Source organism: Ambystoma mexicanum, chromosome 1p, assembly GCF_040938575.1.
Source record: "Ambystoma mexicanum isolate Mex_15411 chromosome 1p, UKY_AmexF1_1, whole genome shotgun sequence".
Taxonomy (NCBI): domain Eukaryota; kingdom Metazoa; phylum Chordata; class Amphibia; order Caudata; family Ambystomatidae; genus Ambystoma; species Ambystoma mexicanum.
Genome location: NC_090921.1, coordinates 1,269,206,107 through 1,269,230,507, shown reverse-complemented (window position 1 = coordinate 1,269,230,507; position 24,401 = coordinate 1,269,206,107). Strand labels below are relative to the sequence as shown.

The 24,401-nt window shown below is 46.8% G+C and overlaps 1 protein-coding gene across 2 annotated transcripts in view; it reads left to right on the top strand.

The window, feature by feature from the left end:
• Positions 1–21,219: 21,219 nt before the first annotated feature.
• The window catches only part of LOC138452812 (paired box protein Pax-6-like), a 244,547-nt gene continuing 241,365 nt past the window's right edge, over positions 21,220–24,401 (top strand). The window contains exons 1-2 of one of the 2 annotated variants that reach the window (XM_069605155.1): positions 21,220–21,751; positions 22,045–23,813. The gene's annotated coding sequence lies outside the window, so the exon portion shown is untranslated. Of the gene's footprint in view, positions 23,814–24,401 lie in introns of both variants that reach the window. The other variant, XM_069605153.1, reaches the window with a different exon arrangement.

Here is a 24,401-nt window from a genome sequence, read left to right as displayed (position 1 = left end):
CGAATTGCACAATTGATTTGTGAACAAGCAGTTGTCCCCCTAGTAGTAGAAAGCAAGCAATCTCCAGACACTACATTGAGGGGGGAAGGAGGCTTCGGTAGCACAGGAAAAAAGGTGTGGGTGCACCATCCTAACAAAAAGCCTGAGGCTGGGGAAGTGTTAAGTCAAGGTGTTGGAAGTACTTATGTTGTACTTTTGCATAATTCTGATGTGCCTGTTTATATTCCCGCTACTAGGCTCACACCACGAACGTAGAGCAGTATGAAGGGGATGGGACTTGCCTTGCTGTGGGTGCTCCTGGCCTGCCAAACCAACGCTTTCTCTGTAAAGAGTGGGTTATTGCAAGACACTACATGGACTCTGAGAATCGCATGCACTACACCTGATGCTCCAGTCCTGCGTGATAACTACAACCGCACCGTAACCTGTGAGAAAAGTGTTACAAATGAGTATCCACATGGAACTGCAAGAGTTCTAGATTGGCACATTGTTGGACACCTTTTATCACTAACTCATATGACTGGCGCCTACGAGATTTTAGGTCCAAAAGTTTCAGTGAATGGATCAAATAATTTGTTTGATGTTTCATGTTTCTTTTGTCCCAAGAACTGCAACGAGTGTACTCGCCAAGATTTTCTGGACTATAACTTAGCCACATGTTCTTCATATAATTGTACGTTGAAACAGCCTATACCAGATGGTAGTATGGTGTTTGTATCAAAAACCAATATTGTACTTGGTAGGCATCCCACTTGGAGGATGGTGTTTTTCAAATCTCACAAAGAGGAGTTGGTAAAACTGCTAGATTTTCCAATAGTAAGACAACATTTAAATTGCAGACATGTGATGCACGCTTCCATTATTTCAGAGGTACACTTAGACATAGACTTGTCACGGGGCAATGTCTCCTTAGTACTACCAAGCTGCTATAAATGGAGTCAATTTCTATGGCCCATCACCAAATTGCGCGTAGCTAGGGGTTTAGATTCCTTGATTGCGGGTGCAGCGGGAGTGGGAACGGGGGCTTTAAATGCTTTTGACATAGAAACTGTGCGCAACAAGTTAGCCACTATGGGTTCTGATGCCAGCGGCGCTATAAAACTTCTGGCTCAGTGGGGCCCATTGATAAGTCCTACCCTGCGCAACACTGCTACAAGTATTGGCAACCATTGGAAGTGGCAGAATTTCAGCTATGAAGACATTTTCTCTGCCATAGGACAGGTCAACAAAACTGCTAAAGACACACGATGTATTTTATGGCAAACTTTGCTAAATCAGCAGGTGTTAGCTTTCCGCTCCGAATGGGGGCGACTATCTTCAACCCACTGGCACACAGAGCTACAGTTACCAGCAGACATATGGATTAAGCCGCTTGCTTTTGATTGCATGAATAACACCTGCCATGCGTTAATGCAAGTGAGTAGGACCGCTTATGCTCTAGAAATATGGTGCCCTTTTATAGTACTGCCTATGAAAATCAATGGTTCCTGGTGGGTTCCGCAAATACGAGGGGAATGGTTAGACAGCCAAAACTACACCATCCACAGTCACACCTGCATGCCCTGGGATCAGGGGTGGGTGTGTCCCCTAACTGGGAGGGTTCCGGACCCATGTATACATCCCGTAGCAGGGGAGTGCACCTGGATGCAATACCACATAAATGGGACTGACATCTTTCAGATAGATCAGCATACAGCTTGCGTAGTTACTAATCATTCCTTGCTTATTAACAATTATAGGTTATTAGGGAATCCTCAAGTATTTTGTGTAGATCAAGTTGTGACTATCCTAGACATTGTTACTCATACCCTATATTCTCTAACCCAGTGGTCTCACACTACTCTGCATGCTGAGCTCACGCATTTGCTTAACTGGACTCTATCCTATGGAGTGATTACTGCCCGGCTTCAAGCTATTAGACAATTTGCTCAAACTGCTTGGAAAGATTTCCAGACGCTAGCTACCTCAGTTATTTCTGCAGAGTACAAGCTAATAATAGACAGAAACCAATTAATCAAAACTGCTGACCATCTGCAATCTGTTACTACTCACCACTGGTGGGATATATTCACTGGATGGTCTCCCTCCTCCACTAAACTGCTTAATATAATACTGCACCCATTGCTGTGGTTGCTGATTTCCCTAATATTCATACTTATCGTCTTCATTGGACTCTTGCGCAGAATGTCTTTCCTTTATACTAGAATGTCTGCGCTAGAGAAACGCTTAATTGGCCTACAGCACACTGTGCATGCTTCCAGATCATGGAACTGAGTCAGCATTTTCAGGCCTCACTTCGAAAGGGGTGGAATGTAGTGATAAGCTGCTAGGCGCTTGCAGTAACCTGCATTTGCACTAACCCACTGAGCTATCTTGTGTGTATTAGAGCCTATTCGAAGCGTGGAGGAAAATGCTGACATCAACCAGGACTCTCAAACTGGGTGAGCCTGCATGCTTGCAAGGGGTTAATTGCAAAGGCCTTTTTTGAAGACATAAAACATCGTGCTTTAGCAAGAGGCTCCATGCAGTTCGTGGGAGCCAGGCATTGCTTTGCCCGTCTTCGCTCTGCAAGTCAGGTGCACTGATAAGACAAGAATGCAAAGAAACAGTGCCCGAAGCCTGGGAGCCAAGACTGGCTGTTTCCAGTCTTGTAACTTTCCAAGCAAAAAACATGTTTACTGCCAGGAGGGAAGAGCCTAGAAGCTTCTCGAAGAGCTGACACGTCATGATGATTGACGTGCAGCTCCTAATAAGAGAACTATACTTGGACCAGGGAGGGGGGACTCATCCTGGACTGTTGGAAAGACGTGCGTATCAAGGACAGTGCCTGGACGACCAGCTGTGCGCTATCAGGGCCGAGGCTCCTAACATCACATCCCTGCTCTGGTGTAGGACTGTGGGGGCTTGGCCAGTCCTCCCCTCCTCTGCTGAGGAGTGCCGGGCACCAGATAGCGGCGAGGGTCCTGGATGTGATCAGATCGTATCTTCATCTACATTTCATTAGGAGCGTAAGACCAAATAATTGCATATTCATCTGTGATTGATAATTGGCATTATATAGCTTGCACTCTCTATTTCCACATTATTATAAATTGCTGCTTAGTTTTCATTAGTCATTGTAGATAATAAATGCAAGCATCATATTCTGTGTGATTGGCTTTTTTCCAGACTGAGTTCATCGTGCTTCTTAAACCTTATTTGTGTGGGAAGGTAATTAGGAGTGATTTACTTTGCACAAAGGGCTGGATCCCAGGGAGGTGCGGGTACTGTTTATCACTACAGTGACTCAGCCCCTGAAGTGTGCCTGAAATAAACCATTAATGAGTCTAGCAATTATTGTATAGAATTCCAGAAAGACACATGTGGTATTTGTATTTGTATTTTATTTATTTGTATAGTGCAAAACAAGGCCCGAGGGCAACCGGGTGCATATCTTCAAGACAGAAAAAACGTACATGATTGGCATATACACAGGAGAGTATTTACAGTAGTAAAGGAGTTACAGTGCAGGTAATAATCGTACCTGTACCTCATCAAAAACAGTAGAGTGCAAGAACAGTGTAAACATCAGGCATCGGGCATACAGGGGATAAAAGTGTTCCAAAGTTTAACTGAACAGTTAGTCTTGTGTGGTAGTTAGCCATAGCTTGACTTTATGTTTGAATAAGTTGAGTGACGGTAGATTTCTAATGGTAAGTGGCAAGGTGTTCAATAGTTTAGCAGCCAGGACAGGGAAGCTAGAACCTCCCGCTGTTTGAAGCTTGTATCTGGGGATTGTGAGGCCATGAGTTTGGGCAGATCTGAGTGACCGAGATGGAATGTACTGGGTGAAACGGGAAGCTAGGTAAATGGGAGCCTGGTTGTTTATGCATTTGTAAGTCAGGGCAAGCGCTTTCAAGGTTACCCTTTGGGCGACTGAGAGCCAGTGAAGGTTCTTCCTAGTTTCAGTGATGTGAGCTGATCTTGGGATCTCGAGGGCCCCTCTAATAGCATTGTTTTGGGTGATCTGGAGTTTGTTGAGGTTATGCTTGTTGGTGCCTTGGTACAGAGCGTTACAATGGTCCAGTTTGGGCATGACCAGCACCCTGGCGAGGGTGATGCAATTCTGAGTAGAAAGGAATGGACAGCAGGCTGTGATCAGCTTACAAGTATATGCCGAGGCAGCAGTGACTGCGTTGGTTTGCCTGGATAGGGAGAGAGTGGAGTCTAAGTAGATTCCTAGAGTTTTGGTATCTTTGGATACATTGATGGAATTACCATCGATATTGAAGGAGCGGAATGCAGGGTTCAGTTTGTTGAGTCTCTGTTGTGTACCCAAGATGAGGAGCTTGGTTTTATTGTCATTGAGACAGAGCTCATGTTGGGCCATCCACGCTTGGATGACTTGGTATATGTAATTCAGAGCTTTGGAGTCTACAATGTAGTCACCAGTGATGGGAATGAGTATCTGGGTATCTGTATTCCTATTCTTTCTTGTTTAGGGTGAGTGCTGAAAGTGTTAGACTTGTGGCACTCCTGTTCTTATTTTTCTTCTTTTTTTTTATTAAGGGGCCTGAACAAGAAAGCCAGCCACTCCAGAAGTAAAGAGCCAAACGGTGCTGGCCACAGCCCATGAGCTTGCATTACATTATTAAAATCTTGTTTTTTTGTTTTTATTTTTAGAGGTCGCAAGGAAGACCACAGTGGTCGCAAGGGAGACCTCAGAGGTCGCAGTTGCGACCTCTGGCGACCCCTAAATGACGTCCCTGCAAAAGGTTTGCCATTTCCAGGGGCCAGCAGAATACCAGAAGCCGAAACATTACGCGACTGAAAAATGAGAAATGTTGGAAAGAGAAGACGAGGAAACAGGCGCCAATACGTTGAGCCACGTGCCATAGGGGAATCAGCACAACACCATCACTGTTAATCTTCAGACGCCATCAAACTAGGTGATGGCCACTGTATGGCGTCACTCTTGCACACTAGCACTAGCAAGGCTCTGCCAAATTTGTCTTTTTAGATGTTTTGGACTACAACTTCCAGCAGCCCATGCCAGCATCGACAACGAGACAGGCTCATGGGAGCAGGGCCGGCCTTAGGGGCAGCAGCGCCCTGGGCGTATTGGCGCCCCTGCCCCCATTTCCCCTGTGCGTCCCTGGTCAACAGGGGGCGGGGCGGAGGGGGGCAGGGCCAGGATGGGGCACTTTTTTTGTATTTAATCTCTCCGCTCTGGTGAGCAGTTAATGCTATGAATAGGGTGCATTAGCACCCTATTGTTCTTAAATGCGCTCAGCTGCCATGGCGCATTGACTAACAATGAGGCGCCTGCCATGCCTTCTGCCACTACGCCAACTCGGGGGAGCCCTTGAAAGACTCCCCCAATGTGGCGTGCTGGGGGGCTAATGGCGCCTTTTTGTTATAAAAAGTGCCAGCGGCGGAGGTGCGCATTTAATGACAATAGGGTGCTGACAGCACCATATTGTCATTAAATGCGCCCGCTGACGCGGGCACATTTAATCGCAACAGTCCGCCTGCCGTGCCTTCTCCCACTACGCCAGCTCGGGGGAGCCCTCTAAAGACTCCCCCGACTTGGCGTGGTGGGGGCCAATGGCACCCTGGGGGGCGTGGCACCCTGGGCGGTCTCCCGGCTTGCCCTCCCCTAAGGCCAGCTCTGCATGGGAGTCGTAGTCCAAAAGATCTGGAGAGCCACAGGTTGCAGACTACTGGCTAGCTGCTGCTCATTCACGCTTGTATACATGGACTTTTTAATGTATCCTGTCTGATGATATCATTCTGAATGATACATTGTGGAAGTCACTGTTATTCATTGTGAGCAAGCTGCAGCTGAGATCGAACTCGTGTATGACTGCTGTTTGTTCCGGACAGTGACATACTTAGGCTTTTAGCTGCCACTTGCCCAACTAAGCACACTCACCCCCTCCCCAACCCCTGCTTCACCACCCACCCTCTCCAGTAGGGTGGCCAACTGTCCTGTATTTTGCAGGATTGTCCCGTAATTGGGGACTCTGTCCCGCAGTTTGCAGAGTGGGTGTGCGGTATGCAGGTTGTCCCGACTTGCTTTCTTCCCTGGAGTGTGACTCTCGGGAGACAGCAAGTCGGGACATCCTGCATCCAGCATAGCCACTCTGCAAACTGAAGTGGCCATCTACACACCACGGCGCTGCCACCTGCTGCTTTCTTTCTCTAGGTGGCTCCGCGGACCTAATCCTTTTGAGTCTGCAGGTCGAGCTGCTAACGCTCTGACACCTGTCTTCATTCGAATGCTAATGCTTTGTTCCTGGGGTCGTGATGATCAGGTTTGCAGTTAAAAAGCGTGATCGTCACCTCCCAAGAACAAACCATTTGCCTTGCAATTAAGCCAGGTGTTAAGAGCCATTAACAAATTTAAATTACAAATGGGGCAGGCCAAACGTGAATGACACTGTGACGTCATCACCGCCTTGTGGGCAAGTGTCCCACAAAAGGATATCAAAAAGTTGGCCACCCTACTCTCCAGACCTTCTCCCTTCTCCATGCTCCAACGAGGGGCGTGGACTTTTGGTTTTCCCAGGGAGAGTTAGGGGGGCCTACGGCAACAAAAACCAAAACGACCCGTTATAAGTATAGGGACTTTGACGAACATGGCCTTTCCCGGAGGGATGGCGGTGGGGGGACCCGAGCCCTGGAGCAGCTACGTACCCTTTGCCCCTGGCTCCAACCTGTTTTATTTTGTAGTCCTAGAACAGGGGTCTAAAGCCTTTTTTGTGTTCTGTCAGACTTCAATAATCTCCATGCAAAGTAACTATGGCACAGGAGATGCAGAAGCCCCTTCTATCTAGAATTGTTGACAGGCTATTTCCCACTTTTCTATTGGAAAGTCACTCCGTGGTCATTTTACACTTATTTAAAATATATACTTTATTGTATTTTACTTGTCATTTGTATAGCGCCAATTTTACCATTATTGTAGTCTCAATGGGTTGTGAGTGGTAACGCCCTCGGAGGACCAAAGGCCAGAGTGTTGGAGGTCCTGGGGCATGATTATGATGCGTGTGTGCATTTGGCCGAAAAAAGCTTAGCAGGGCTGGCCAGGCTCCGGAAGAAAAGCAACCCGTGTAGTCAGGCATGTGGATGGGCGCTGAGAAGTGTAGGGGTAGCGTCAGTGCTAGAGACTCGCTATATGTTCAGCGTTCCCGAATCTATTGTAGGGCTGCGCCACATTCTGCTGTCAAACGTGTTGAGGGGTAGTCGGGTGTAAGTAGGCAGAGAATTTGTGTGAACAGCACAACCATATTGTTGTCATAGTCCTGACTGTATACTGATGTGTGTGTGGTTAGCCATGCCTGCGGCAAGTGAAGTGGTGTATTATATGTACCTTGCCGCCTTTGGAGGCCCTTTGAGGTTAGTGCACCAGCTCAGGTATTTGGCTCCTTCTGTTGGTTCTTGCGGCTGTGATAAAAACAGGAGCAACAACAGTCTATGCTCCAAATAATCGCCACAGGAGGCGCACGGGTTGTGCTTCCAGATTCTTCTAGGTGGGTTAGGTGTACGATTGTGGTGGAGGTGCCGTTGGTTCCATCACCCCACTATCCTTCTACTACTATTGTTCTGATTAGCCTTTTTTCTGTCCGTTTGCCTGGTGCAGTCATTCATCAATCAGCTTTGAATCAGCTAGTGGCGCTTGAGGGATGGCAGGGTCATGATAGGTGAATGAAAGTGTGTGTGGACCGGGCTGCTGCAAACACAGCCGGCACCGTCAGGTGTTTGGAAAAAGGTTGGTGACGCCACAAACGCAGCCAGCACCGCCTGGGGAGACAATTCTTATAATTGGGTTTTATGGGGTTGAAAGATAATGCGATAAAAAGTCAGGTTTTGCAGGCTTTTTTGAAGGAAGGTGGTTTCTGGTGGTTTCTAGTGATATTTTCAATTTTTTTTTTTTATGGAGGGGTTCGCCCCGAACCCCTGTGTTTTTTAAAAAAAAAAATATTTACCTACAAAAAATGAATTTTTTCGATGCATTTTTTCGAAACTTTTGTCATTCGAAACTATGTTTTCGAAAAAATGACTGGATACCTTTCTGGTGCAGCTGAAGTGCAGAAGAAGAGTGTTCCAGGTGGTGGGCACTAGGATAGAGAAAGCTAAGGCTGCCAACTCTGATGGAGTGGTCCGGTGGAATTGCCAGGAGGAGAGCTCAGCCCGATCAGAGGTTTCTGGGGGGCTGGTAGTGGATGATTTTGTTCTGAAGGAATTCAGGTCCTGAATGATGGAGTGCTCGGTGTGTGATGCACATGGCTTTGAAGCTTGCTCTTTGGCTAACTGGGAGCCAGTGCAGAATTTTGAGTGCGTGGGTGATCTGTTCTCTGGGAGAGAGGGCAAGGAGCAGTCTGGCTGCTGCATTTTGGATATGTTGAAGCTTCCTTAGCTGGCGTGCTGGGATGCCGAGATAGAGGCAGTTAGAGTAGTCCAGGCAGGAGATGGTAATGGCCAGTATTGCAGAAACATTTGAGGGTAAGAGAGGTACGGAAATATTCATTTTAGGATGCCTAGGTGGAAGTGGCAAGTTATGGATACAGAGGTAATGTGCTTGGAGAGGGATAGGTCTGTGTCCATGGTGCATCCAAGATTTTTGACAGAGGTTGAGGGGCAGATGGGGCTCCAAGGGCAGGCAGACACGGTAAAGGTTGCGGAAGAGGTGGTTGTTAGTCATCCAATGGTCGATCTCTAAGAGACAAGAGGCGAGGTTGGCCGGTGGCGAGGCTTGTATTTAGAGTAAATGTAGAGCTCACAAAAGATGCTTGGAAGGTCTTGGCTCCTTGCTCATTTCATTTTGAATTATTATAATGTACTTGTATTGTGAATTTCCCATTTATAAATGAAGGAATATAAGTGCCAGAATGCAAAATGAAGGGAATTCATTTGAAGCTGCCTTTAAAGTCAGCTTTATCTCTACAGTTTTAGAGACAACAAGGACTATTTTGAGAGCTCTGTAGACTCTCATACTGCTTTAAATAAACACTGCAAGAGAACCTGTGATACCTAATTGTAGTCATCCTTTGCCATGGGCATGCACGTTTTTGTTATTCATGATGCCATCACACCTGCAGTTCTCAAAATAGGTGTTTTAATGTATCAAAAGATATGATAAAAATTCAATAAAATCCATTCTTCCTGGTTTTGCAAAGACAACACTGTCATTGAATGCACTTGCAGGCCCATCCCGTGGCAGCTGCTTGAAGGTAAGAGGGCCCTACCATGCTGCAGCGGTTGAGGCAGGAGTATGTAAAAGTCTGAGTTCACATACAGCAACACACAGTCAGTTTCAGCCATCAAGATAATCTTAGCATAATGAGTGTCTGTTTTTGTAACTAAGCTATTGTTGTCCATAAATAAAGGATTTTTCTGACATAACAATCTAACACTATGGGCCTCATACAGTGCAAAATCCCATTTGTCAAATCGTGGAATCGACTGCACAGCACTTTTTCATACTTTGCAGGGACTTTGCGCATGCCTGGCACATAACTGTGAGAGGCAGAGTGCTGTGCGCGAGACACCACACAGAGCATGGGCGTGGCTTGTGCAGAGGGCAGGGTAAGGGCTGAACACGAAAAATGAGGAAGAACAAGGCAAATGTGGGTGTTTACGAGGGACGGCCGTTAGCCAGTCCATCACACACCCACTATTGCGTGGAACGATACGTATTCATGGATCCGAGCGTGCAACCTCTCGGCCGGGAAATGGCCATGCAAAGCCCTCATACTATCCGCCAACAAAGGCAGGCGTACAGACATTTGGCCATAGGATTCACCGCGAAGAGGTAAGATCGGGTGTCGGATTTAGGGGTGCGTGTATGCAGCCGTGGGGGCAAATCTGACTTAGGGATGCACGTACGCAGTGTAGCGGGGTGCAGGAATGTTTTACGGGGGTTCGCACACAGATTTTAAAAGTTTTACCCGAGTTACGATTAATCATACACATGATGTCGGAGTGCTGGTAACAGTTACGGGGGACCCCCCACAGGGCTCACGAGATGCAGGCCTGCTTGCTGGCGACCCCACGTGCTGTTTGAAGGGTGTATTTATTCACACCTGGGGGAGCACACAAAGGTAGCTGTACTGGATGTTTTTGCTTTGCCTGGGGGTGTGTCGGGTGTTCTACCTGGTGTAGTGTGGAGGAAATGTCTTCCGCTTAAAGCTATTACCACATGCAGTAATTACTGATCCTCATTGAGTACCATGGGACTCAAAAATGGGGAATAACTCATAAGGTTATGAATCATAAGGTTAGATCATTAGTCGCCCACTCCATAGAAGTCGCCGACATCATTCTGACTACCAACTTGGACGTCCTCGCTGTGACTGAAACTTGGTTGCATGATGCTGCGGGACCATCTCTTACCCTAGCTATCCCCGATAACTACACCATCCTCAGAGCAGACAGACCGAACGAACGCTCGAGGAGGTGGTGTAGCTATCATCTTTAAGTCCTCGCTTGATATTAGACTAGCCTCCCCTCCTCTTCTCAAATCATGTGAGCATCTCACAGTTACATTACAAACCTCCCCTAAGAACACTATCACGGTGCATCTAATTTACAGACCCCCGGGCCCACCGGGCTCTTTTGAGGAAGATATCACTTCTCTAGTAGCTGAAAGTTCCAAACCTTCAGCACAAATGATCATACTTGGAGACTTCAATCTTGGGTTTAATGATCCTCTTGACACCCCAGCCATTGCCCTGGCCGCGGCATTGGAGGAGCATGGCCTCCTACAACTCTGCTCCAAACCCACCCATTCGAAGGGCAGAATCCTTGATTGGGTAACCGCCCTTAATTGCGGCATCACCATGAAGGACCCTGTTCAGCTCATCTGGACTGATCACCACCTCCTCCCACTCGACGTCAATATTAGCAACCTAGTGCATAAAAGGCGTGTTATTGCTCCGGCTTGCCCAACTAGGAAAAAGAGCAGCATCACAGCGGCAGCCCTAATACCCCTGGTGACCCCTATTCTGAACGCACTACCAGCCACAACTGACTTGAACCTGCTGGTCAACGTCTACAATGATTCCATGGCTAAAGCCATTGACATCATTGCCCCACTAAAAATGCGCAAAGGAAAACCAAAAGCGCACCTGAATACATGGTACACCCCAGAGCTCAAACGTCTCCGACAACAAAAAAGTAAACTTGAATCGCTATGGAAATCAGTGCCCTCAGTAGTTAACAGAACTAACCTTACCAATATCTCCACTCTCTGCAAAAATGAGATTATATGCGCTAAGAAAGAATCTCTTAATTCCAGGATCTCTCAGGCAGGCTCTAGCACTATGGAGCTCTTCAGCATCCTAGAGGAGCTACAAAACCCCATTCCTCCCACAGACACATGCACTAAGGATAAACCATGGTGCACAGAGATCCAGAATGCCCTTGCTAATAACATTTCCGGGCTCCAAACTAAAATAAAAACAAATGACAACAGCTCACTCATGGTCCTACCTCCAGCTCCACCCTTCCCTCATCTACCGTCACTTGCTCAGGCTTCACCTTCAAAAAAGTAACCATACCTGAAGTACAAAAAATCATAGAATCTTTGAAACCCTCGAACTGTAAGGGGGACAGTTGCCCCGCACAGATCATATAAGATGCAGCCAGGGATCTTTCACCCTTCATTACCAAATTAATAAACCTGTAATTCGCCAATAATATGGTCCCAATTAATCTGAAACAATCCTGGGTCCTATCACTGCTAAAAAAACAAACTCTTGACCCAGAAATACCCACGAACTATAGACCCATTATCACTGTCCCATTCTTACTAAAAATACTTGACAGAGTGGCCTATTTACAAATTCAGGATTACCTTGAGACTAACCAATTACTAGGATCTCGCCAATCTGGATTTCGCCCTCAACATGGGACAGAAACGGCCCTTGTTGATCTCAAATGCCAGATAGATGAACTCAAAGACAAAGGTAGGGCTGCCATTCTTCTTCTCCACAACCTATACGCTGCCTTTGACTTGGTTCACCACAAAATTCTGTGCAACCAATTGTCATCGGCAGCACACTTCTCCCACTCTGCGGTCACATGGATCCAATCCTTACTGGACAATAGGACCATGCGGGTCTTCTCACCCCTAGTAGCGGCCGACCCTATACCCATTACTTACGGTGTCCCACAAGGTTCTTGTGTCTCACCCACTTTGTATAATATATTTACAAAGCCCTTATTTGACAAACTGGACCATCTGGGAGTCACCTACACTAATTACGCAGATGACACCAAGATGCTCCTCACCTTATCCGGTAATTACAACGTGGACGCCAACCAGATCAATGAAGTCTTCTCCATCATTCAGGCATGGATGGCCACACATGGCCTCTGCCTGAATGATGACAAGACCGAACTGCTCATTATCGGCTCACCTAATACCATCCGGAAACTCAGCCCCAACTACACCAGCGTCACCATCGATGGAAACACTATTCCCATCGCCAAAAGTGTAAAAACCCTTGGCTTCTACCTAGACACGAACACCAACCTCGCCAAACAAATTAATATGACCGCCTCAGCCACTGCCTAGACGGGCAAATTAATTAGGGCCTGCAGACCTCTGATCTCCCCCAACAACTGCCTCACTCTAGCCAGAGCATTTATTCAATCCAAACGGGATTACTGTAACAGCCTTTATGTAGGTGCCAACAAAACGGTAATCAATAAATTGCAAGTTCTACAAAACAATGCACTATGTGCCGCCCTAAATATTCCCAGAAGAGAACATATATCGGCCACAAGAATTTCATGCAAATGGCTCGCCATCCAACAAAAAATAGACCTAAAAACCATCTGCCTCACCTACAAAGCTCTCAACCACCTAGCCCCACCTATCTAACTAACAAATTCACATTTAGACAGAATACTAGAACCACTAGATCCTCTAATAAATACATTACAACTGACGGTGCCCAAATATTCCCTTAAAAGAGCCGGTGGATCCAGCTTCCCAGTTCTAGCTTCTCAACTATGGAACACCATTCCACTGGCTATCAAATGCACCCCCACCTTCCAACCATTCAGAACTAAGGTTATCACTTGGTTACTCAATAAATAACCAACTATGTATGTATGCCTAATATATGAATGTATCCTTTATTATGTCTGCTTGCTACTATATCTGTAATGACTGCTTTTTGCCACCTTTACATATGCTGTACAACTATACTAATGTTCCTTACCTTGCCTGTAACCAGATGCTTAAGCGCCCATATACCCCTGGGTCAGGAGCGCTATACAAATAAATAAACAAACAAACAAACAAGGACATTCTCCTTACTGCACGCTTACCACATCCTGTTACTGAAATCAAGTTTGGCAGTATTTTGAAAAGAAAATATAGCTCCCATAAAATCTGCTGCCTAGCCCAAAAGCCTAATTACAAATATATCATAGATATTATAAATACGGTGTACATATATCCACCTTAAAGAATTATCAATACATATCAAGCGTGGTACATACGTTCAAATGACCACAGGCATATATTCTCCAGATTCCGAACCCAGAAATTCGAAAGTTGCTTCCCCGATTACACATAAATCAGCTGCCCCTGCTAACTGTTCTCATATCACAGTCGAAACTGCCTTATAATAAGCGATATTGTCGAGTCTGTAAACTTCAGCACATTCCAAAAACAGCAAAAGCTATGTTTGCGGAGTTCGTAAAACTACGCCCCTTATACATGTGTACCTATGAAGGCCTAGTAAATGATTACAATTCGATTAGCTCTGTTGATTTTTGGAATTACTGTTTGAATTCTGACTCATTGTGACTGCACGTGGCACTTTATAGACTATGGTTACTAATAGAAAAACAGATAACTCTAGGAGTGACAACTTGATAGACACTTGATAGACGTATTTGCACATCGCATATTTGCACATTTAATGACTGTGATTATCATAATGCACATATTTTGTTGAGATGCTTGGTATGTTTGTATAGACTATTAATGCTGTTTGCACTCTTATTACTTGTTGACTAGTTGTGATATTGTATATACCACCAAAATTCTAAAGAGAACATTACTGCATGGATGTTAATGAATTTTAATAATGATGACATTTAATGAAATGTAGACAACTAAATCAATTGTGATGTTCTATATCTATGAATACATTATATACGTGATTGAATTTTTAGTTGATTATTTTGTATATATAGATGAATAATTTGTAAAAAGTCTAATGACGAACTACAATAAATAAAAAATAAATAATTATAAATATGTTGCTGGTTCTAGGCATATAGACTCCATATTGGTATGACTGTTCTGACTAAACTGGAAAACAACAAATAATGGCATCCATAATCTTACCTGGACACTATAAATGTGAGTGTTGGTAAAAAGACTGGTGCCTCATTTACATATATGTGTTACTATAGAAAAAAGAGTTCTGCAATTTGCCCACTCCTCCAAGCAGTTAATTGCATTTTGCGTAAGAGTTAATGATAAAGGGCCTGATTCATGGAATTATTTGAGTGGAAAAATCAGGGATTTGTGCGTCATTCTGCCTGCTAAACCCCGCTCGTTGATTCATGGAATCAACTGCGCAGCACTTTATCGTAAATTGCGGGGACTTCGCACATGCTCGGTACGTCTCTTCAAGTGGTCGAATTCCTTGTGCGAGACACCACGCAGAGCGTAGAAGAGGCCTGTGCAGAGGGCGGAGTAGGGGGTGGAACTCGGAAAATGAGGAAGAAAAAGGGAAAAAGTGGGCGTTAGGAGGGACGGGCCGCAGGCAGTCCATAGTACGCCCACAAATGCACCCTACAAAGTGTATTCATGGATGGGACCACACAAACTCTCACCTGCAAAAAGTCGCTCTGCCACCCGAAGGCAGTCGTAAGAACACTTGCGCATAGGAGCCGCAGCGCAGAGGTGGGTTTGCATGTTGGATTTACAGGTGGATGTACGCAGCCAGGGATCCGATCAGATTTAGGGGCGCACAGTGTAGTGTGGTGCAGGAATGGTTTACGGGGGTTCGCACACAGATTTTCAGAGTTTTACCCAAGTTACGATAAATTGTACGCGTGTTGTCGGGGTGCCGGTAACAGTTATGGGGGACCCCGTGCAGGGTCGACGAGATGTAGGCCTTCATGCGGGGGACCCCACGCAATGTTTGAAGGATGCATGTATTCGCATCAGGGGGATCACACAAAAGTAGCTGTTCTGGCTGTTTTTCTTTTGTGTTGGGGAGTGTCGGCGACATTCCGGCCGTGACTTGCATGTACGGGTACTTTGCGTAGAAAATTCCACGATTACGTGTGCCATGCATTTTTTATTATGCATGCAGGCTTGCGCAGTGACGTTATTGGCGTGCTGCCTTTGTGGGAAAAATGTGCACTTTTCCACGAATCGTGTCCAAAATGTTAATTCAGTGTACAGCTCTTAGTATTTATAAAACTACGAATAAGCTTTGTGTCGGTGAAACAAATCATTTTTCTTCTATCATCTAAACGCTGTCATGAAATAAATGAACATCCTTTTTTATTACAAACCCAGAAACAGTGCTGGTTGTGTGCCAATTACCTTCTTGTAATGTGTTTCTTGATTGGGCACCATCATTGAGCACCACACGCCCGTCTACTGGTCACAGGGGGTGTGGCAGCAACATTAAACGTATAACTTGATAGATACATGTGGTACATGGTCTATGTGAAGGCTGCAACATATGGCCAGAGGGACAGATTTGATACAGCTCTCCAGGCCACGAGTATGGCCACTTAAGGCACAACATTTTATAACCAAGTGTCGCAGTTTCTGTGTATTTGCTTCCTCAACTTTAATGAGCACACAAAGCAAGACAGGCATTAAAAGTGCCTGACGCACCTTCATGCTCTATGTGTTGATTTGATACATGGAAGAGGGACAGGGTCGCAAACTAAAAGATGCAACACAAAATATTTCCTTCAAGTCTAGGCAGTACTTCGATTGTGCCATACAAATGCAATTGTAGTGTGTGAATGTCGATTCGAGGGACACCAACCATCACCCTACGTAATAAATATCCCTAAAATTAGAAATAAATGTGATTTCCTACCTTCTGACAAGTAAAAGGGGAGCAACTTGTTAAAACTGTGTAAATACAATCTGCATCATGTCTGTTATGAAAGAGAAGCCTTGACATATTCAGTGTGAGAGATCTTGGGAAAGGTCCATTACTAACTCTCCATATGTGGTGTTCCCCAGGGCTCTATCCTCTCACCCTGGCTCTTCAATGTCTATCTGGCCCCTTTGGCTCTCATGATCTCTACCTTCTCCTCTAACTTTCACTGTTATGCGGATGACACACAGCTCTCTTGACTGTCTATCCACTATTCAGACATGGTGTGCCTCAAACAATCCCTGCCTTAATGCCAGTAAGACAGAGATCCTCCTCATTGGGCCCCTGCTCCCGCTTTTCCTCTCTCACTCTAGCCACCCTCCTTGGGCCTTCTCCCCTCACCCTCCTTATCCTCCTGTGAGGCAAAAATACTTGAGGTCATTTTTGACTTCACTCTCTCCTTCTCTCCCCACATCACAGACCTTATCAAGAAGGCCCACTTCCAGCTGCACATCCTCAGAGGTATTCTCCCTTTTCTCACCTTACCCCAGAACCTCACTGTCTCCAGAGCCCTGGTTCTCTCTAGGCTGGACTATTGCAACATCCTCTTTCTCAATCTGCCTAGCTCCACTCTTTGCCCTCTGCAACTTATCTCGAACCGGACCGCAGGACTTATCCTTGGCCTCATGCCCACGGATCACATCTCTCTGGGCCTGAAATCCCTCCACTTGCTCTTGGTGGCTGCAACGATCAAGTTCAAGACCCTCGGCATCGTCCACAAGGCTTTTTGGCGCAGTGACCCTCACTATCTTCAGCTCTCTCTTCCTGAATACCTTCCTTCTAGAGCCCTCCACTCACCTACCTCTAACTCTCTGCGGGTCAGTTGCTTCTCTAAGCTGAGAGTGGGGGGAAGAGCTCTCTCCTCTGCAGGCGCCTCCCTCTGGAACGGCCTCTCTGCCACTCTCCATCTTGAGTCGGATCGCCTTACGTTCTGGAAGCTCCTCAAGACCTTCCTTTTCTCCTCTTATTTCTCTCTCCTTCTCCCCTGCTAACCTACCCTTGCTCCTGCTCCTCCTACTCTGCTGACTGGCTGCTTGGTGCCCTCTGAGTCATACAGGGCACGAGACCCCCCACCCCCGGACCAGTCCTCCTGCACTTGCCGCCGGGCCCACCTTGCACTGCCACCTGGTCTACCTTGCACTTCCTGGCTGGGATTGCACCCAGTTGTCGCAGCCTCCCTCACACTTAACTCACAGCCCGCTGCCCTGGTTGCACTTCCCCCTGAAGCTTCTCCACTGCACTTCCCGTTTGGGCACTTGCACAATCTGAATGTCACGAGGCAGAGTAAGATCGCTTGTCTTGTCCTTCCTTTGTTCCCTTTCCTTGCCTTGCTGCGCCTTGAAACACTTGTGTATAGGCGAATAATAAATAACAACTCAATCAATCCATCAATCAACTATGCTCTGGGATCATCAGGACCAGAACGTGAGACACGCAGTAAATGGCAGGTGGTTGGAAACTTAAACAAAAGTGGCAATATTTGTCAACCTTTTTGAAACAGCCGAAAGCAGACAATTGCTATGTTTAAAAGGGAAAATATCTCAAACTGAACACAGATAACAGTACCAACAGAAAGTGTATTTTCTTCTAATGATTGTATATCATGGTTGATTGTTGTGTTTGTGAAACTGCATGACATAAGGTTGGCATCGGGCAGTATATTGGTTAACTTAAACTGTAATGTAGCGCAACCTTGATGTAAAAAACAGGCATATGTTTTTAATGCGGGTGGTTACCTCAGGAGGTTTACCCTTGTCCTATTAACATTTGAGAGTTAGGGCCTCATTACAAGTTTGGTGGCATTTCAGTGGTAAATCTGCTGAAATACCACCAAATGGAATTACCGTTACCAACACTGGTCCCGTGGAATTACAAGTGCTGGTAGGCAGTGTACACCCCATGGGCTCCATGGGGATTTGCTGTAGAAAGATTCTCCACCTTACCACCAAAGTTGTAGTACGGTGGTCTGTTAGTGCAACAGTAATGCAGTGGTGACAAAGCTACCTCTGCCCAAGTTACCACTGCATTACCACAGTCCGTGTAGCAGGAGCAGGACAGTTGAAAGTTGGATGTGCACGTTGGAGAGACTGAGGGAGCAAAATAAAAAGAGAGGGAGGTGACAGAGGTGGAAAGTGCAAGGAAGAAAGTCCCAACTAAAGCACCACAGTTTACTTGAAATATTTTGTAAGATTTGATTGATCTGTGATGCCTCTGGGGACAGGGCTCTTGTGAATGCTCCAGGGGCCAGATTACAGAAACTTTGCACCAGTGCAAGTGCAAGTGCAAAGTGGCACCGTATTAGCACTATTGCTCTAGTGCAAAAAACATTGTGACAAGTGCAATTTTTCATGGTATAAGCACTAGGACAAAAATTCGCCCTAGTGCAGAAAAAGTGCACTTTCAATGCATTTTTACATCGGGACAAAGTTTGCCCTAGTGCTAATATAATTCAATATTAGCACTAGAGCAAACCCTACCCTGCTGCAAAAATGCATTGAAGGTGCATGTTTTTCTGCGCTAGGGCAAACATTACCCTATTGCTAATACGGTGCCACTTTGCACTTGCATTGGTGCAGTGTTTTTTTTGTCTGGCTCCAGGAGTTCCATTAAACCCTGTGGGCCTCAGATGGGGGCTGGAGGACAAGAGCTCAGATTGTACTTTCATCACTGGTCACAAGATTGCAGAGCCCTGGGTCCCTCCGATGGGGGCTGGAGGACAAGAGCTCAGACTGTACTTTCATCACTGGTCACAAGACTGCAGAGCCCTGGGGCCCTCCGATGGGGGCTGGAGGACAAGAGCTCAGATTGTACTTTCATCACTGGTCACAAGATTGCAGAGCCCTGGGTCCCTCCGATGGGGGCTGGAGGACAAGAGCTCAGACTGTACTTTCATCACTGGTCACAAGGCTGCAGAGCCCTGGGGCCCTCCGGCGAGGATTGCTTTCCTTTTCTTCACCCGCAATGCACGCGCTCCGAGTGTACATTTTACCCACATTGAGGCATTTAAGAATAACCCACCCTCTGCCACACCAGCTGAGTGTAACAGCAGTCATGTTGCGTTTCAAATGCAACAGTGGAACACTTTTAATGTACCTTTCATTGTAAAAAAAAGTACTATCTTTCTGCCTTCTTTAACATTTACAATAATGCTAGCCGTTCCCGGCGTAACATACGCCGTTCTAGCATATCTTAAACGTTAATATCGGTTGGTTATTCATAGGGTTACTTCTGTCCCCCTTCTTAAATATCGGAAGGGGTTTACCCATGACTTATTAATGGTCAACGAAAAGGCTAAATGTATTAGATGAAATGAGAGGTATGCGTGGTATAAGAACAGTATCTAAGTTCCATCGATTACAATGACCTCTATAATATGTCTTTGTAGATGCGCAATTGTCAACCTTTGGCATTACTTTTCCTATAGGTAGTTATTGCTTTGAACTAAAGAAAAAAAACTAGACAAAATGTGCACCAAACCTTTGCAAGGATAGGCTGTCTGGTCCTAAAAGCATGAAAATCCATCCAGCATTTTTTTAAACAAAAATCTGAAAACATGCATTTTGACTTTAGTATATTGTGAAAGTCAAATTTGCATATCTGTTTTTTAAATGTAAAAAGATTTGAATGGTTTAAAAAAAAACGAATTTGATTAGCTGGGTGGGGAGCTGCAGATATATACGAATATTCACAGGTCCCGCCATCACAACATTTCAACACCAATAGTGGATCAGCAGATCTGATGCAGGAGCCATGGATGCAGAGAAGTAAACTTGCAATGGACAACTGAAAGAAAAGGGCACTCTGGCCATGTTTTGACCCCAGCGAGGGTGAATGCACGCCGAGAGGGGTGGAATAGGGTCATTTTTTCCACACCAAACATTTACATTTTTCTAACCCCCAGATCCGTAGATGGTTGACCGGATCCATGTCCCTGCAGTGGCCAAGCCAGGGCTCCATGAGGTCGAATACTCGTGGAGGTTTTACCCGGTCCACCGAAAAACGGGACTTGGCAATTCTTTCGAAACTGTAGACGCATCTGAGCTAACAGAGCCCTCACCCGGCCACCTGATGTTGGGGTTCAGTAGTACCTTGAGGAAGTGGTTGCTGGGACAGGACTCCCTGCGCTCGGATGCCTCTGATAGTTTCTTCCATTCCTCTGTAACTTGAAACGAAAGACTAAGGGCCTCGTTACTAGTAGGGCGGTGCATAAAAAATCAGTGGTAATGCAGTGGTAGCTTTGACTGCATTGCTGCCGCATTGCCACACTGTCGTACTACAACTTTGGTTGTAAGGTGGAGGCCTCTCCTCCAGCAAAATGCTCCACCGTACTGCCAAAAATCTCTACTTTCTTTCACATCTGACTCTCGTTCTCCCTTTCCCGTCCTTCCTTTCTCTCTCGTCTGACCGTATCAATCTCTCCTCCCTCTATTTTGCCATGTACCATTATCCCCCATCTTCTCGCCAGTCAGCACTCTCCGTTTTTTCTCCTGTTGCTTCTTGTCTCTTCCTCCCTCCAGCTCTGGCCCCTTCTCCTCTGTTAGGCAGTCTCGCTGCCCTTCCACCTCTACCATTTTCCTCCATGAAGCTTTCTCCTCTTTTTCCCCTGCCCTCTCCTCTTTTTCACCAAACCCAGCTCCATTTGTTTCTCTCTTTCGCCCTCGAAGGGCCCGATTCGTGGAATTTTTTGCACGGTTCAAAGTGACTTTGCACTGCCAACACAAACCCTGGTTCATGGAACTGTGCAAAGGGTATGTTTTCAGTGCAACGTCAGTGCAAAGTCATTTTTGCCAATCCAACATGACTTTGCACAGACTGCACTGCTGACAAAAACCCTCTCGCTTTCCCTTCTCTTTGCAGTTCCCCTCCCCTGCGCCTCGTTACCTTTCTCTCTTTACTGTCTTTACTACTGCTTGTTTTGTGTTCTTTTTCTATGAGCCGACCCCTCGCCACTCCAACCTCTCACTCCCCTCCCAACCCCCCTTTCGTCGTGTGCTCTCTGGGCTCTCCTTGTCCCTTTCCCCTCTTCTTCAGCCCGCGCTCGGGTCGCTCCTGGCGGTGACAGGACTGCCACAGCTCTGCTCGGCCCGCTTTTCAGGCACCCGAGCATGCCTGATGACCTCGGACTTGCAGCTACAGCCCCGCCTCCCCCTCCTTTATGAGCCCCCAGCCATTCTGGAGAATTAAGTTCAAAGATGACATTAGTGGTTAGGCGCGCCCTCAGCTTCCCAGAGCTCGCGCACTGTCTTCGCCCGTCTCTGCCCCTGCCTCGCGGACCCTTAACTGCGTACACAGAGGAGCGTCCGATGGACAGACTGAGGGACGTCAGAGGGGCGCGTACTGCGTCGCATTAGGCGGTCTGAGGAACGTCAGAGGGAACAGACTGCTGGAGCATCAGAGGGTTCTGAGGACCAGCAGGAGGTCGCCCAATCGATAGCAACAGAGGGAAGATACTGAGAAGCAGCAGAGGGCTGCAGGCCAACGAACAACAGAGGCTTACAGACTGCAAGGCATCAGAAAGTGGGAGGCTGCATCGCAGTTTGCAGATTGGGGTGCTCCAGAGGCTGCTTTCAGAAACTCATCAGAGGGCTACGCAGTGAGGAGCATCAGAGGTACAGGCTGAGAAGCACCAAAAGGTCCAGACTCAGCACCGTCAAAGGGTTACAGACTGCAACCCCAGAAAGCAATGTATCAGGAGGATTGAGGAGAAAACGAGGGTGCAGACTGAGGAGCCTCAAAGGGTTTCAGACCAAGGAGCATAGAGGCTAACAGACTACAAGGTACCAGAAGGTCTGAGGTGCCTCAGAGTTTATAGATTGGGGAGCCCCATAGGCTACATCCAGAAACTCATCAGAGCGCTACGCAGTGAGGAGCATCAGAGGTACAGGCTGAGAAGCATCAAAAGGTACAGACTGAGGACCGTCAGAGGGTTGCAGACTACAACCCTAGATTGCAATCTATCAGAAGGATTGAGGAGCACCAGAGGTTACATATCGCGGAGCCATGGAGGCTGCTGTCGGAAATTCATCTGAGGGTTACTGGCAGTGAGGAGAATCCGAGGTTCAGACCTAGGAGTATCAGAGGATAAAGATTTTCAACCAAGAATGCAATTTATCAGAAGGATTGACGAGCATCAGAGGTTACCGACTGGGGAGACCCGGAGACTGCTGTTGGAAACTCACCAGAGGTTCATGCAGTGAGGAGCATCACATAGCGCAGGATGAAGGGCATCAGAGAGATACATGCTGAAAAATATCCGAGGGGTACCGCTTGCAGCATATCAGAGGTTTTTAGGAGCAACAGAGTGTAGAGACTGAGGAGCACCAGATTGGTATATTCTGCAACTATCGGACGTATTGAGGTGCATCAGAGGACACAGAGGACAAACTGAGGGTCATATACTGCCTCAGAAGAATGGAGAATCATAAGAGTTCACAGACCGGGGAGCACCAGAGGCTGCCCCCAGAAACCTACCCGAATTTGGCACAGTGAGGAGCATCACACGTACATGCTGAAGACCATCAGAGGAGTACAGATTGAAGGGCATCCGAGGCCAAAAACAGAATAGGATCCGACAGTTTCTGCTAGACACTTATTAGAAGGGTACACAGTGAGTAGCATCGGAGAGTAGAGATTGGGGTATCACAGACCGAGGAGCAACAGAGGGGTTCCGTTTTCAAAGTATCAGAAGGATTGAGGAGCATTAGAGGTACCTTCACGAATATCGGTGGGTACAGACTGAGGAGTATTAATGAGATACTGATTGAGACACATTAGAAGGGTACATATTGTGGAGCAGGTAAGGGTACACATTGAGAAGCATCAGAGAGGTGCAGATTAAGGAGCATCAAAGGAGAAAAGACTGAGGGGAGTCAAAGGGATACACACTGAGGCACATCAGAAGGGTACCGATTGAGGAGTATCCGAGGGTACAGAATGAGGAGCATCGGACAGATGCAGACTGAAACTTATCAGAAGGGTACAGTTTGAGGAGCATCCAACAGTACAGATTGAGGAGAATTTGACAGATACTGTCCGAGACTTATCAGAAGGATGCACACTGGGGATTGTCATATGAAACCGACTGTGGAGCATTAGAGGGGTACCCAGTGCACAGGGGTGCAGGCTGAGGAGCGTCCTAGGATTCAGGCTGAGAAGCGGATGTTTACAGACATACCGCACCACTGTGCACCAGATGGGTTCAGGCTATCAGAGAAGACCCGAGCTTTCCCAGACTGACGAGAACTCAATGGGTTCAGACTTCCCCTAGACTGGGGAGTACCCAGTTGGTTCACACTTCCCACACCGAGGAGCTTCAGATAAACTTCCACCTTCTCAGAGAAGTTGGGGAGACTGCTGCCTACTGAGGTCGAGGAACCTCCTCTATCTGAGGAAGGAGTGGAGTAGTAACTCACCCTCTGTGGACCTTTTCAGGGAGTCTCCACCGTCTGATGACCACCAACTTCTGAGTGATATGCATGTTCTGAGGACCAGCTTCTGAGAGCCATTTTAGGGACGTGTACCTCTCCAGGATAAATACAAAAACGTCCACCTTCTGGAGACTCTCAAAGGACTTACAGCGTCTGAGGATCCTAGGGGGACACCCCCTCTCTGCGGATGGTCAGAAGAGCCTCCATCCTCTGGAGGAAACCAAATGGGCCCTCACTCCCTAAGGTAAGAGTGGCTCACATCTCAAAGCCCAGGAAGCATCAGAGACACAAGGCAGATTGGTCTGTCTGCTGTGTAGCGCATAGGCATCCCGTTAGGTGAGCTGGAGTAATCTTGCACAATAGCAAAGGAATCACTTGATCTCAGTGGCTGGTGTCCACCAGGGGACCTCCAGCTGTCCTGTGTTCTGCGGGTCAGTTTCTGTGCTTCCCGAGCTGTTTCTTCTTCACTAGGTGGGGGTCTCTTGTTTGGTTAGGATACATGTGGAGTTCTTGCAGTTTTTTCTGTGTATCAGTCTCTGTGGTATTTTAGCTTGCTCTGCTCCCTGGGTAGATAGACAGCTATACTCTGGCGTGATAGCAGTCTCATCCCGAGAATGCATGTGGGTGTCTGTGACGCTCTATCTGTCTCGTGCTAGGTGGGGGGGTTCTCTTTTTTGGTTAGGATACATGTCTAGTTCTTGCAGTTTTTTCTGTGTATCAGTCTCTGTGGTATTGTAGCTTGCTCTGCTCCCTGGGTAGATAGATAGCTATACTCTGGCGTGATAGCAGTCTCATCCTGAGAATGCATGTGGGTGTCTGTGACGCTCTATCT